Below are 12449 nucleotides of genomic sequence, written 5' to 3' on the forward strand. Positions count from 1 at the left end.
GAGACAGTTTTCGTATTTCTAGATTTCCGGAAACCATTCGAAACGGCGGAGCCTGCAGACTACTGTCGAAGCTACGAGCATATAGAATATGTTCCCAGACACATGAATGGTTCGAAGGCTTATTACGTAACAGGACCCAGCATGTTGTCCACGGCCGTGCGGTTCTAGGCGCTACAGGCTGGAGCCGAGTGGCCGCTACGGTCGCAGGTTCGAATCCTGCCTCGGGCAGGGATGTGTGTGATGTCCTTAGTTTAGTTAGGTTTAATTAGTTCTAAGTTCTAGGCGACTGATGACCTCAGAAGGTAAGTCGCATAGTGCTCAGAGCCATTTGAACCATTTGTTGTGTTGTCCTCGACGGAGAGTGTTCATCAGAGAAAAGGGTATTGTCAGGAGTGCCCCAGGGAAGTGTGATAGGGCAGCTATTACTTTTTATATACATAAACGATCTGGCTGACAGGTTGGACAGCAGTCTGTGGTTGTTTGCTGATGACGCTGTAGTGCACGGCAAGGTGTCGAAGTTTAGTGACTATAGGCAGATCTCTCTCTCTCTCTATTCGTTTAATCGGTTCCGACTCTTCGTGACCCCATGAACCAAATCACGCCACTTTTTCCTGTCTTGCACTTTCTCCCGTAGACCTTCCAGGTTGGAACACATTGCTTCTGTGATGCCATCGATCCATCTCATCCTCTGACGTCCTCTTCTTCTAGTTCCTTCAATCTTCCCAACCATTAATGTTTTTTTCCAGCGAGGCATGCCTTCGCATTGTGTGTCCAAAGTAGGTCAGCTTTTGTTTTAAGATTAGACCTTCCAGGGAGAAATCTGGTTTGATTTGCTCCAGTATTGATCTGTTGGTTCTCTTTGCAGTCCATGGAACTCTAAGAAGTTTCCTCCAACACCACAATTCGAAGGAGTCAATTCTTCGCCGTTCAGCCTTTCTAACGGTCCAGGTCTCACATCCATACATCACAACTGGAAAGACCATAGCCCTCACAATACGTATCTTTGTTGCTAGTGTTATATCTCTGGACCTTATAACCTTGTCAAGGTTTGACATCGCCTGTCTACCGAGCAACAGGCGTCTCCGTATTTCATGGCTGCAGTCACCGTCAGCAGAGATCTGGGAACCGAGATAACTGAATGTGGTCACTACCTCCATGGTTTCTCCTGCTATATCCCACGAATTGGTAGGTGTAGTTGCCATAATTTTCGTTTTCTTCACATTCAGCATAAGACCAGCCTTTTCACTTTCGTCTTTCACCTTCAGTAAGAGTGTTCTCAATTCTTCTTCACTTTCTGCCAACAGGATCGTATCATCCGCGTACCTGAGGTTGTTTACATTTATTCCAGCTATTTTAATTCCTGTTTCTCCTTCATCTAACCTCGCATTCCTCATGACATGTTCTGCATACAGATTGAATAAGTACGGTGACAGTATGCAGCCTTGCCGGACCCCTTTCTGAATCTTTATCCATTTCGTTGTTCCATACGTAGTTCTCACCGTGGCTTCTTGGTCAAGGTATAAACTCCGTATCAGATGAATGAGGTGATCTGGTACACCCATGTTTTTCAGTACGTTCCATAATTTGTTGTGATCGACGCAGTCAAAGGCTTTGGCGTAGTCAATAAAGCAGAGGTACACATCTTTCTGGAATTCTCTCGCTTTTTCCATAATCCACCGAATGTTAGCAATTTGATCTCTAGTTCCTCTTCCTTTCCTAAATCCAGCTTGTTCTTCTGGCAGATCTCGATCTAGATATTGGCGAAGTCTATTTTGTAAGATTTTCAACATAACTTTGCTAGCATGTTCGGTAATCATAGGCGGATACATGACGACAAAGTTTCTAGTTGGTGTGATGAATGGCAGCTTGCCCTAAATGTAGTAAAATGCAAGTTAATATGGATGCGTTGGAAGATCAAACCCGTGGTGTTCGGATACAGCATTACTAGTGTCCTGCTTGACACAGGCAAGTCTTTTAAATCTCTGGGCGTAACGTTGCAAAGTGATTCGGAATGGGACGAGCTTGTGAAGAGTGTGGTAGGGAATGCGGATGGTCGACTTCAGTTTATTGGGAGAATTTTGAGAACGTCTGGTTCATCTGTAAAGGAGGCCGGGTATAGGAAGCTAGGTGCGACTACTGTTGAGTACTGCTCGAGCGTTTGGGATCCATATCGTGCCGAATTAAAGGAAGACATCAAAGTATTTCAGAAGCGAGCTGCTAGTACCTTCGAGCAACATTCGCGTGTTACGAAGACGCTTCGGGGACAGATATGGGAATCTCTGAAGGGAAGGGGACGGTCAGTTTGAGGCACGACACTGAGAAAATTCTGAGAACCAGCATTTAAAGCTGATTGCTGAACGATTTTGCTGTCGCCAACATACATTTCACGCAAGGGCCACGTAGATAAGATACCAGAAATTTGGGGTCATAGGGAGCATTCGAAACGGCGGACCACTGCAGACTAATTTCGAAGCCACGAGCATATAGAATATGTTCCCAGACACGTGAATGGTTCGAAGGCTTATTAAGTAACAGAACCCAGTATGTTGCTCTCGACGGGGAGTGTTCATCAGAGAAAAAGGTATTGTCAGGAGTGCCCCAGGCAAGTGTGATAGGACCGCTATTATTTTTTATACACATAAACGATCTGGCGGACAGGTTGTGCAGCAGTCTGCGGTTGTTTGCTGATGACGCTGTTGTGGAACAGGAAAAGGAGAGACTAGCACTGGTACAGGAAACTCTCCACAACACACCATACGATGGCTTACGGAGTATGTTGTGGATGTAGATATAATATATGTTTAAAATTTTTCACCTTTTAGGGCAAAATTTTAATCTGTTCTGATCTGGTGACTCTTGGAGGCTTGTTGCTGACTTTTCTTCCGCTTCCCTTACTGATCTTTCAACAGCCTGCTTACTCGTTTCCTCCGGACGTTGGTCCCTGTTCCTCATGTCCCCTGCGACAGCAAGCGCCTTACAGAGGAGCTCTAAGAAGTCTCCTTAGGCAGCAGTGCTGCATAGCTTTCCGGCTGCGTCCCGCGGAATGCGAGACAGGCTTAGGTACTGTCTCCACAGCGGGCAGCTGTCGTGTGTCGAGTCGCGGCCGTAGATGGCGGCAGCCGTGTAAGGACGGGAGCACTGCGCAGGCACCCTCAAAGGGCACGCCGCGCCCGCAGCCGCTTATGGAATCCCGACCGGCGCCGCCGGGTCTCGAACCGAGGACTCCTAATTGGAAGGCGGCCGCCGCGGACACGGTGCGCCGACGCAAATGGGCAGAGCGGGGGCAGACCGCGAGGTCAGGGCAGCGCACTGCCTCGCAGAGTCCCAGCCGGCGCGCGAACCGTCGCGATCGCAGCCGGACGACCACTCTGCCGCCTCGGCTATTTTCTTGCCACGGCTCAGTAATTGCGGTTGTCCCGTCCGGTATTACGTCCGAGTGCACCCGACAGTAATCTGCCCAGTCCCCATGTCCTTTTAAGTTCAGTAGCAATTTCAGTCATAAGATTGCTCTCTGCTGTTCAGTGATTGACAAGATCCCCCCTATAACGACGGAGCCAGCGTCCTTATAAGTAGAACAACGTAATAGAAACGTTATTGCTTTTTCGTTCGACGACGCGCAGGAGCGTGTTGTCCATTATGTGACAGCAGCGACAGCTAGAATGACAACATAGACTGTGATAGCGCTGCACATTTGTGCGTCCACATTGTCCTTTCGACTAATCGTCTTCTAGAAACACTAATTCCTACGTACTTCCAGAATACAGATCAGATATGTGATTGGACTGGAAAATTATGATGAAATATAATTGACTGATTATGTTAATGAGGAGTAGCCCTGAACCATATGAGGAAGAACTTGTGCAGTCAGTTACGGTATAGCCTCGAGGTCTCGGGCGTCCTGTCACGGTTCGCGCGGTTCCCCCCGTCGGAGGATCGAGTCCTCCCTCTGGCATGGGTGTGTGTGTGTGTTGTCCTTAGCGTTAAGTTAGTTTAAGTTAGATTAAGTAGTGTGTAAGCTTAGGGACCGATGACCTCAGCAGTTTGGTCTCATATAATCTTACCACAAATTTCTAAGTTACGTTATAGGTGACGTGCAGTGAAATATTTAAATGTGACCTATTAACTGTAAGAAACCAGTACTGCGTGCACCTGGTACATACACAAGATCATATGGATATCTGAAAACTACATACAATATTACTAGCACTCAGAATTCCTAGCATGAACAAGTCAAACAGGTTCGGTTCATACAAATTAAACATTCATCTGCAAAAGACTGATTTTCTCTTACGTATATGATAACGCATTATTGAAGTAACAACTGAGCAGAAGCGACTGCAAGTATGAAAAACAACGAAGAGGGGTTGTCAGAAGCTGGATTCTACTGGAATAAGCAACAGAGTTGAAACCTGGTAGTCAAAGGAAGGCAGGATTCGGTTACGATTGTGGACGGGGCCGTAATCAGTTACTACTGGTTGCCTTTTAGAGTTACGCACAATTTATTTTAAACCAGTGACTCCAGACTCAACAATAAAAAAATACCACACGTTGTTAATGAAGGAATAAACAACTGCATAAATAATAGTGTTTTCAGTGAGTTACAATTTAGAAAATCACCAGTAAATACAGATACAGCAGATAATGTTTTAAAAGCAAGCCACTGTGATCTGGGCAGATGGCCTTACACGCCAGGAATGGCAATAAATTAAGAATTATTTAAGAACTCGCTGCAATCTACAACTTACAGGTACTGAAATATTGAAGTCGCCACAATCACAACAGAAGGCATCAGACGCCAGGAATGGAAGTAAATAAGGTTTTAAAGGCTTACTGCGTAAATAAAAATACCAAATTAGAATTTTAAGGCAAATGACCACGATCAGGGCTGAAGGCCTTACACGCCAGGAACTGAAATAATATAAAAAATTTAGAAACCTGCTGTAAAACAGCAAATACAATAGCAAAGGTTAATTAAAAAAAAGCTACTGATCACCAAACGGGTGAAATAAGATGTTGGTAACCAAGGGGCCACAGACGGTGTTCCAGGAATTGACCTCTCAGAAGGTCCAGCAACAAACACTTTCGCGAGCGCCGAGATAGGCAGCCAAGAGTTGCATTCACTTCACGAGATGGTAACTCAGACTAGTGGCAGTCCAACGAGTGACTAATGATAATCTTGCTGAAGCTACCTGACGTCCGATAAAGCTAATGCAAAGATGGAACAATACGCCAAAGCCGCAACTGGCGGTCTGCACTCCGTCCCCAGAATACTGTGTTTAGAGCGCACGGAACGAGAAAGGAACCATACCACCAGAGTAAGAAGTCGAGGAAAGCTAATCAGATCCGCCTTCCCCAAGCACTCCACTCGCTGCTCTTCGCCTCGGCGACACTAGAGCAGCAACACGAACCCAAGTCACTGGAGATTCGCGAGATGTCTCAACGGTGGAGGTTTCTCTACTTGGATTGAAATGCACTCATCTCATCCGGTTTACGACGAGGTCGTGCACCCTTGTGGCCACAGCCCTTCCAATCGGCAGTGCATGCGTGCCGCCAGCAGTCCCGGCTCCTCCTGAGTCCCCAACCGAACTGGCCCACTCACACGACCTGGAGAATCAACGATGTCGATCCCAAAGATACGGCAACAGTTACTTCATATCGATAACCGCCGCTGCTGCCACTAGCGGACAGGCAACACTTGCTAAACCCAGCGGCGCCAGTCAACACGAGAAGAAGACAAACAACCGCAACCATGCCAACTAAACGATACCTCCAACAGATGGCAGAAACCTACTAACAGCACCAATGCGAGCCGCAGCACGGCTCAGGAGTGTCAAGATATTGTTTTAGCTTTATTAGTGCCCATATTAGTTTCATTTTCTCAGAATGGACTCTCTTCCGATCGTCAGACAAAGTTCTTAAGTTTTTCTGACTGGAAATCTGCCCAGCCGCGAACTTTTTGCCCCCAAAATTTTATGTTTGGTATATCAAGTGCCGGCCGCGGTGGTCTCGCGGTTAAGGCGCTCAGTCCGGAACCGCGCGACTGCTACGGTCGCAGGTTCGAATCCTGCCTCGGGCATGGATGTGTGTGATGTCCTTAGGTTAGTTAGGTTTAAGTAGTTCTAAGTTCTAGGGGACTGATGACCACAGATGTTAAGTCCCATAGTGCTCAGAGCCATTTGGTATATCAAGTTCGCTCTCGTCTGGCTCAGTCTAGAGCACTTGCCCTTTACGGGTAAAGGTCTAGAGTTGGTGTCTCGGTCGGGCACCAATTTAGCCGACTGCATTACCGCAGTAGTAACACCGGTTCCCGTCAGATCACCGAAGTCCTGTTGGGATTGGCTAGGGGGTGTACACTCAGTCCTTGTGAGGCCAATTGAGGAGCTACTTGACTGACAAGTGGTGGCTCCATTCTCGTAAACCGACAACGGCCGGAAGAGCCGTATGCTAACCACGTGCTCCTCCATATCTGCATCCAATGACGCCCATCGTCGGAGGATGACAACGCGGTCGGTGGGTACCGTTGGGCCTTTCGAGGCCTTTTCGGACGGAGGTTAGAGAGATCAAGTCATGTTTTTCTTACTACCTTCAGGCCTTCTTTCACAGCACCGATCCATTTTATTGTTTCAGTTTCACTGTGACTTTCGTAGAGTTCCACAATCTGCGTTCTTAATCTGGTTGGCTCTATTCTTTTACAGGCGCACAAAATTTTAGCCTGATTTTTTTCTTTCATTTCCGAATAAATGTTAGTGTATTTTTCAATTTCTTTAATTGCTCTAAGTCTGCATGTCCCTTCTTCAGTGTACTCTGCTGCTCAGTTACTGTCTCATCACAAAAGGTCGGTTTCACTCAAATCAGCACACACCCCTCTGAAGAGTAAAAGATTCATCTCGCAAACAATACCCTAGGCTCTGGCTAAGCCGTTTCGCCGCACTGTTCTTTCATATAGATGTGCTAACAGTGCAAGGTATACAGGAGAACTTCTGTAAATTTTGGAAGGTAGAAGAACAATTGGTACTGGCAAAAGTAAAACTATCAGGGAGTGTCGCCAGTTGTCCCTGGATAGTTCTAAGCTCAGTCGGTAGGGCATGTACACTTCGTATAGTTTATAGCGGCTTTTCTAGCAGTACTTTAGAGTGTTTCGCAGTGTATGTATGTGTTGTATGTTGATTTATATGACCGGAAGTAATTTTTTGTCCGATTTTGTTTCTTAGTTTTCTCCAATTCCTAAAATTTTTATCAGAATTTTTGGCGCACATGTTCTGTGAGGTGGTAGCTCTGATTCACAGGCCCCCACAGAACCAGAGGAAATTAAAATAGAGTCAAATGCAAATAAGGACATACGTATCGTCCTATGTTGTTTACTGCCTGCTAATATCTCATCGATCATTCATTAGAGTTTGTACACGACGGAAAATATCACCCTGTATAACTGAAATCCCATGATGGTTTGGCCGATGGATGTGCTGATGCTAAGGGTTTAAAGCTACGATACTGCACAATTGAAGTTTACAGCAGGACACGTAGTGAAAACGATACGTGTGAGGTTTTTGGTGAACGTTATTGCTGTTTGTCTTACCTTGGCTGGCCTTGTTAAACGATGTGTATATTCTAATCAATGTGAAGCCATCGCACGTCATTTGTGTTGAGTGCCAGGTTGCAATTAAAGAAGTGCGTCAGTGTTTGCTGCAAGTGGTTTCAGACAGCGGGGTTAATCTCTGGACCTTCTTGCATTACGCTAATATAATGGGACCACCGCTTGCTATTGCTGTGGTGTCTGCGGCCGCGTTGCCGGCCTGGTGTGTGTGTGTGTGTGTGTGTGTGTGTGTGTGTGTGTGTGTGTGTGTGTGTGTGTGTATGTGTGTTCAAAAATGGCTCTGAGCACTATGGGACTTAACATCTGAGGTCGTCAGTCCCCTAGACTTAGAACTACTTAAACCTCACTAACCTACGGACATCACACACATCCATGCCCAAGGCAGGATTCGAACCTGCGACTGTAGCAGTGGCGCGGTTCCGGACTGAAGCGCCTAGAACCGCTCGGCTGTGTGTGTGTGTGTGTGTGTGTGTGTGTGTGTGTGTGTGTGTGTGTTTGTGTGTGTGTGTGTGTGTGTGTGTGTGTGTGTGCGCGCAAGCACTTTGGTGTAGATGAGCTCGCACCATCGTTAATTGTAATGAGTGAGTTCACATCATCTGGCTCTTTGGTTAAACGGTTTGTTACTGAGCTGCAAGTGGCTGTTAAGAATTGCGCCTAGAAGATGAAATGCAGCGTCGCCACTTCTACTTAAAATTCTGTTATTTAATGAATGTTGCATCTGTTAGTATAGTTTATTGGTTAATTCAGTGGTATCTGCCTCAGGGACCGGAATTTAAAAGTGTTATACAGTAATTCTTAATTTGGGGACTCTGCAGTTTTATGGTTGTAGCACACGGATGTTATTGTGATATCATTTGTATTATTTGTGTCGGCCTAGTTTCAGCGACGTCCGTGAAGGGTTGCACTGCATACAACAAAGGCGTTCATTTGCGTTGATTGCGCTGTGCCGGAGGTTCCAGCTCACCCGGGAAGATAATGAGTTTAGTTCAAGTTACGCATTCTCTACATAAACCCCAAGTATGGTGGTAGAGATTTGATTCATGGTTCAAAGGAATGCCTAAGGTTTGTGTTTTGAATTTTTATTTAATTGCTTTGGCAGTTTATAAATGTTTAAAAGGACACTCTGCAGTTACTGGACCCAATTCCCGTTCCACTCCTGTATATATGGCTTGCATAATACACCGACGAAAAAAAAAAGCGCAACACCGAACAATAATTAGTGTACATTAATAAAATTTCGGAAGTACATTTTTCTAAGTGACATGTTTTAGTGATTAACACTGTAAGACATTGGTTAATGTAAGCGCGAGATAAGCTGTCGAGAATGAGAAATGTTGATACCTTAATAACCTGTTTAATGAATTATGATTGCTAGCATGCAAACGTGCATGCATTGTGTTGTAAAGGTGCCGGATGTCCACGAGACTCAGAGGGCAATAGACACGGGTTCCCAAGTAGATGCCATGTTTCTTGACTTCCGTAAGGCGTTTGATACAGTTCCCCACAGTCTTTTAATGCACAAAGTAAGAGCATATGGACTATCAGACCAATTGTATGATTAGATTGAAGAGTTCCTACTCATGCCATTCTCAATGGAGAGAAGCCTTCCGAAGTGAGAGTGATTTCAGGTGTGCCGCAGGGGAGTGTTGTAGGACCGTTGCTATTCACAATATATATAAATGACCTTGTGGATGACATCGGAAGTTCACTAAGACTTTTTGCGGATGATGCTGTAGTATATCGAGAGGTTGTAACAATGGAAAATTGTACTGAAATGCAGGAGGATCTGCAACGAAATGACGCATGGTGCAGGGAATGGCAACTGAATCTCAATGTAGACAAGTGTAATGTGCTGCGAATACATAGAAAGAAAGATGATTTATCATTTCGCTACAATATAGCAGGTCAGCAACTGGAAGCAGTTAATTCCATAAATTATCTGGGAGTAGGCATTAGGAGCGATTTAAAATGGAATGACCATATAAAATTAATCGTCGGTAAAGCAGATGCCAGACTGAGATTCATTGGAAGAATCCTAAGGAAATTCAATCCGAAAACAAAAGAAGTAGGTTGCAGTACACTTGTTCGCCCATTGATTGAATACTGCTCACCAGTGTGGGATCCGTACCAGATAGGTTTGATAGAAGAGATAGAGAAGATCCAATGGAGAGCAGCGCGCTTCGTTACAGGATCATTTAGTAATCCCGAAAGCGTTACGGAGATGATAGATAAACTCCAGTGGAAGACTCGGCAAGAGAGACACTTAGTAGCTCGGTACGGGCTTTTGTTGACGTTTCGAGAACGAACCTTCACCGAGGAGTCAAGCAGTATATTACTCCCTCCTACGTATATCTCACGAAGAGACCATGAGGATAAAATGAGAGAGATTAGAGCCCACACAGAGGCATACCGACAATCTTTCTTTCCACGAACAATTCGAGACTGCAATAGAAGGGAGAACCGATAGAGGTACTTAAAGTACCCTCCACCACACACCGTCAGGTGGCTTGCAGAGTATGGATGTGGATGTAGATGTAGATTTTAGTTTGTGGGATGGAGTTCCGCGCCTGTTGCATTTGGTCGGTCAATACAGCGACGGTTAATGCTGTTTGTGGATGACGCTGTAGTTGTCCAAAAATGTCCCACACCTGCTCGATTGGAGACAGACCATGTGATCGAGTTGGCCAAGGCAACATGTCAACACTCTGTAGAGCATATTGGGTTACAGCAGGGTTAACCTGTTCATGAATGACAGCACAACAGTTCGAATCACCAGACTGAGTACAAATTTTATTCAGGGTGCTTGGGAGGACCTAGAGCTTGCTCCTGCTGTCATGCGAAATTGCAACCCAGACCGTAACTCCAGGTGTAGGTTCAGTGCATCTAGCACGCAGACAGACTGGTCACATTCCCTCGGCTGGGGTCCTCCTAAACAACACGCGCACATCTCTTGCACCGAGGCGGAACCAGATTTAATCAGAACACGGAAAAGACCTCCAACCTGCCCTTCAATTAACTCTCGCTTGACGCGCTGAAGTCGCAAATGGCGGTGGTTTGATATCAGTGGAATGCACGCTACAGGGAGTGTTGCTCGGAACTGTCCTTGAACTAGCCGATTTGTAACAGTTCGTCGTGTCACCGTGGTGCAAATTGCTACTCAGATTGCTGTTTCGCATGCAGTACGCTGCGCCAGAGCCAAAAAATGGCTCTGAGCACTATGGGACTTAACATCTGAGGTCATCAGTCCCCTAGAACTTAGAAATACTTAAACCTAACTAACCTAAGGACATCACACACATCCATGTCCGAGGCAGGAACAGCGGTCGCGCGGTTCCAGACTGAAGCGGCTAGAGCCGCTCGGCCACTCCGGCCGGCCGCGCCAGAACCCTAAGCCGAAAAGGATGGCCTTCGGTGCCATCCGGAGCCTGGTCTTTTTGCATTCTAGTGACACCCGCTACCAGCAGTCATGTACAGTGGTTCCATTTCTGCATTATCGCAGAAGGAACACCAAATTTCTTGTAACCCTATTACACAACCTCGTCCAAACTCAATGAGATGTTGATAATGGTGTATTTGCCGCCATAAAGGCATTCTTGACTAACATCATCTCACCATGCCCAGTCTCAAAGGTAACTAACGCTCATGACCGTTAAAGCCTCTGTTTAAGTATTTAAAGGAAAGCTGGTCTGCATTCTCACAGTGGCAATACTAGCGCCACTCTTATGTGACTTGTGCGAAATTTGAATAGACATCATCTTTCGGACGTAAAAACACGCCTAACAATTTTTATTTATCTCACACAACGCCTTTTTGGTTTTACAATTTTCCTCCAATGGTGTTTGACTGTAGACGTACAATCAAAAATGGCTCTGAGCACTATGGGACTTAACATCTGTGGTCATCAGTCCCCTAGAACCTAGAACTACTTAAACCCAACTAACCTAAGGACATCACACACATCCGTGCCCGAGGCAGGATTCGAACCTGCGACCGTAGCAGTCGCGCGGTTCCGGACTGAGCGCCTAGAACCGCTAGACCACCGCGGCCGGCAGACGTACAATCGAAATCAATTCTCCTAGTTCACTCATCTCAGCGTGAAACAAATCTGTGCTAACGAGTCCCAACGTTACGACCACTGCACATGAATGCCGAGACGAGGCTTTATGGGCACGGGGAGTGTAGGCATAAACGACTCTGACGAATGGCAGATTGTTATGGCTCAGAGCCCGGGAAGCAGCGTCTCGAAAGCATCAGAAGTGGTCAGCTGTTGGCGTGCTACTATCGCGAGCGATGGAAAGTGGTTGAAGGACGTTGAAACCACTAGTTAGGCGTCATGAAGCTAAACGTCCAGGCAACACACAATGTGATCGCAGTCTTCTGCGCTATGTAAAGCAGGATAGGCGATGATTGGTGGCAGATCTGACGAGGCAGCACCATGATGGTACAGGCACATGTATCCTGGCTCGAGCACACCATTCAGTACACATTGATGAAAATAAGACTCAGCAGCAGACGAACCCTTCGTGTTCTTATGTTGATGCAATAACATCGGTAGTTACGATTGTTGTGTACGTGGGGTCATCAAGATTGGACTCCGGATCAAAGAAAACGTGTAACGTGGTCGGATAAATCAAGTTTCTTATTACTCCACGTCGATGGTCGTGTCCTAATATGTCGTCGTCTAGGTGAACGTCTGCTGGAAACGTGTACTGCGCTACGGACGCAGGCCCGTGGGAGCAGCAATGTGGTTTGAGGGACAACCACAAGGTTTTCCATGAAGCGTGTGGTAGTCATCGAATGCACCACCTTCATCTTACAATGCTACATGTCTTCATCGATAGCGGTGTCATCTTCC

Source organism: Schistocerca nitens, chromosome 2 (assembly GCF_023898315.1).
Source record: "Schistocerca nitens isolate TAMUIC-IGC-003100 chromosome 2, iqSchNite1.1, whole genome shotgun sequence".
Lineage (NCBI taxonomy): Eukaryota > Metazoa > Arthropoda > Insecta > Orthoptera > Acrididae > Schistocerca > Schistocerca nitens.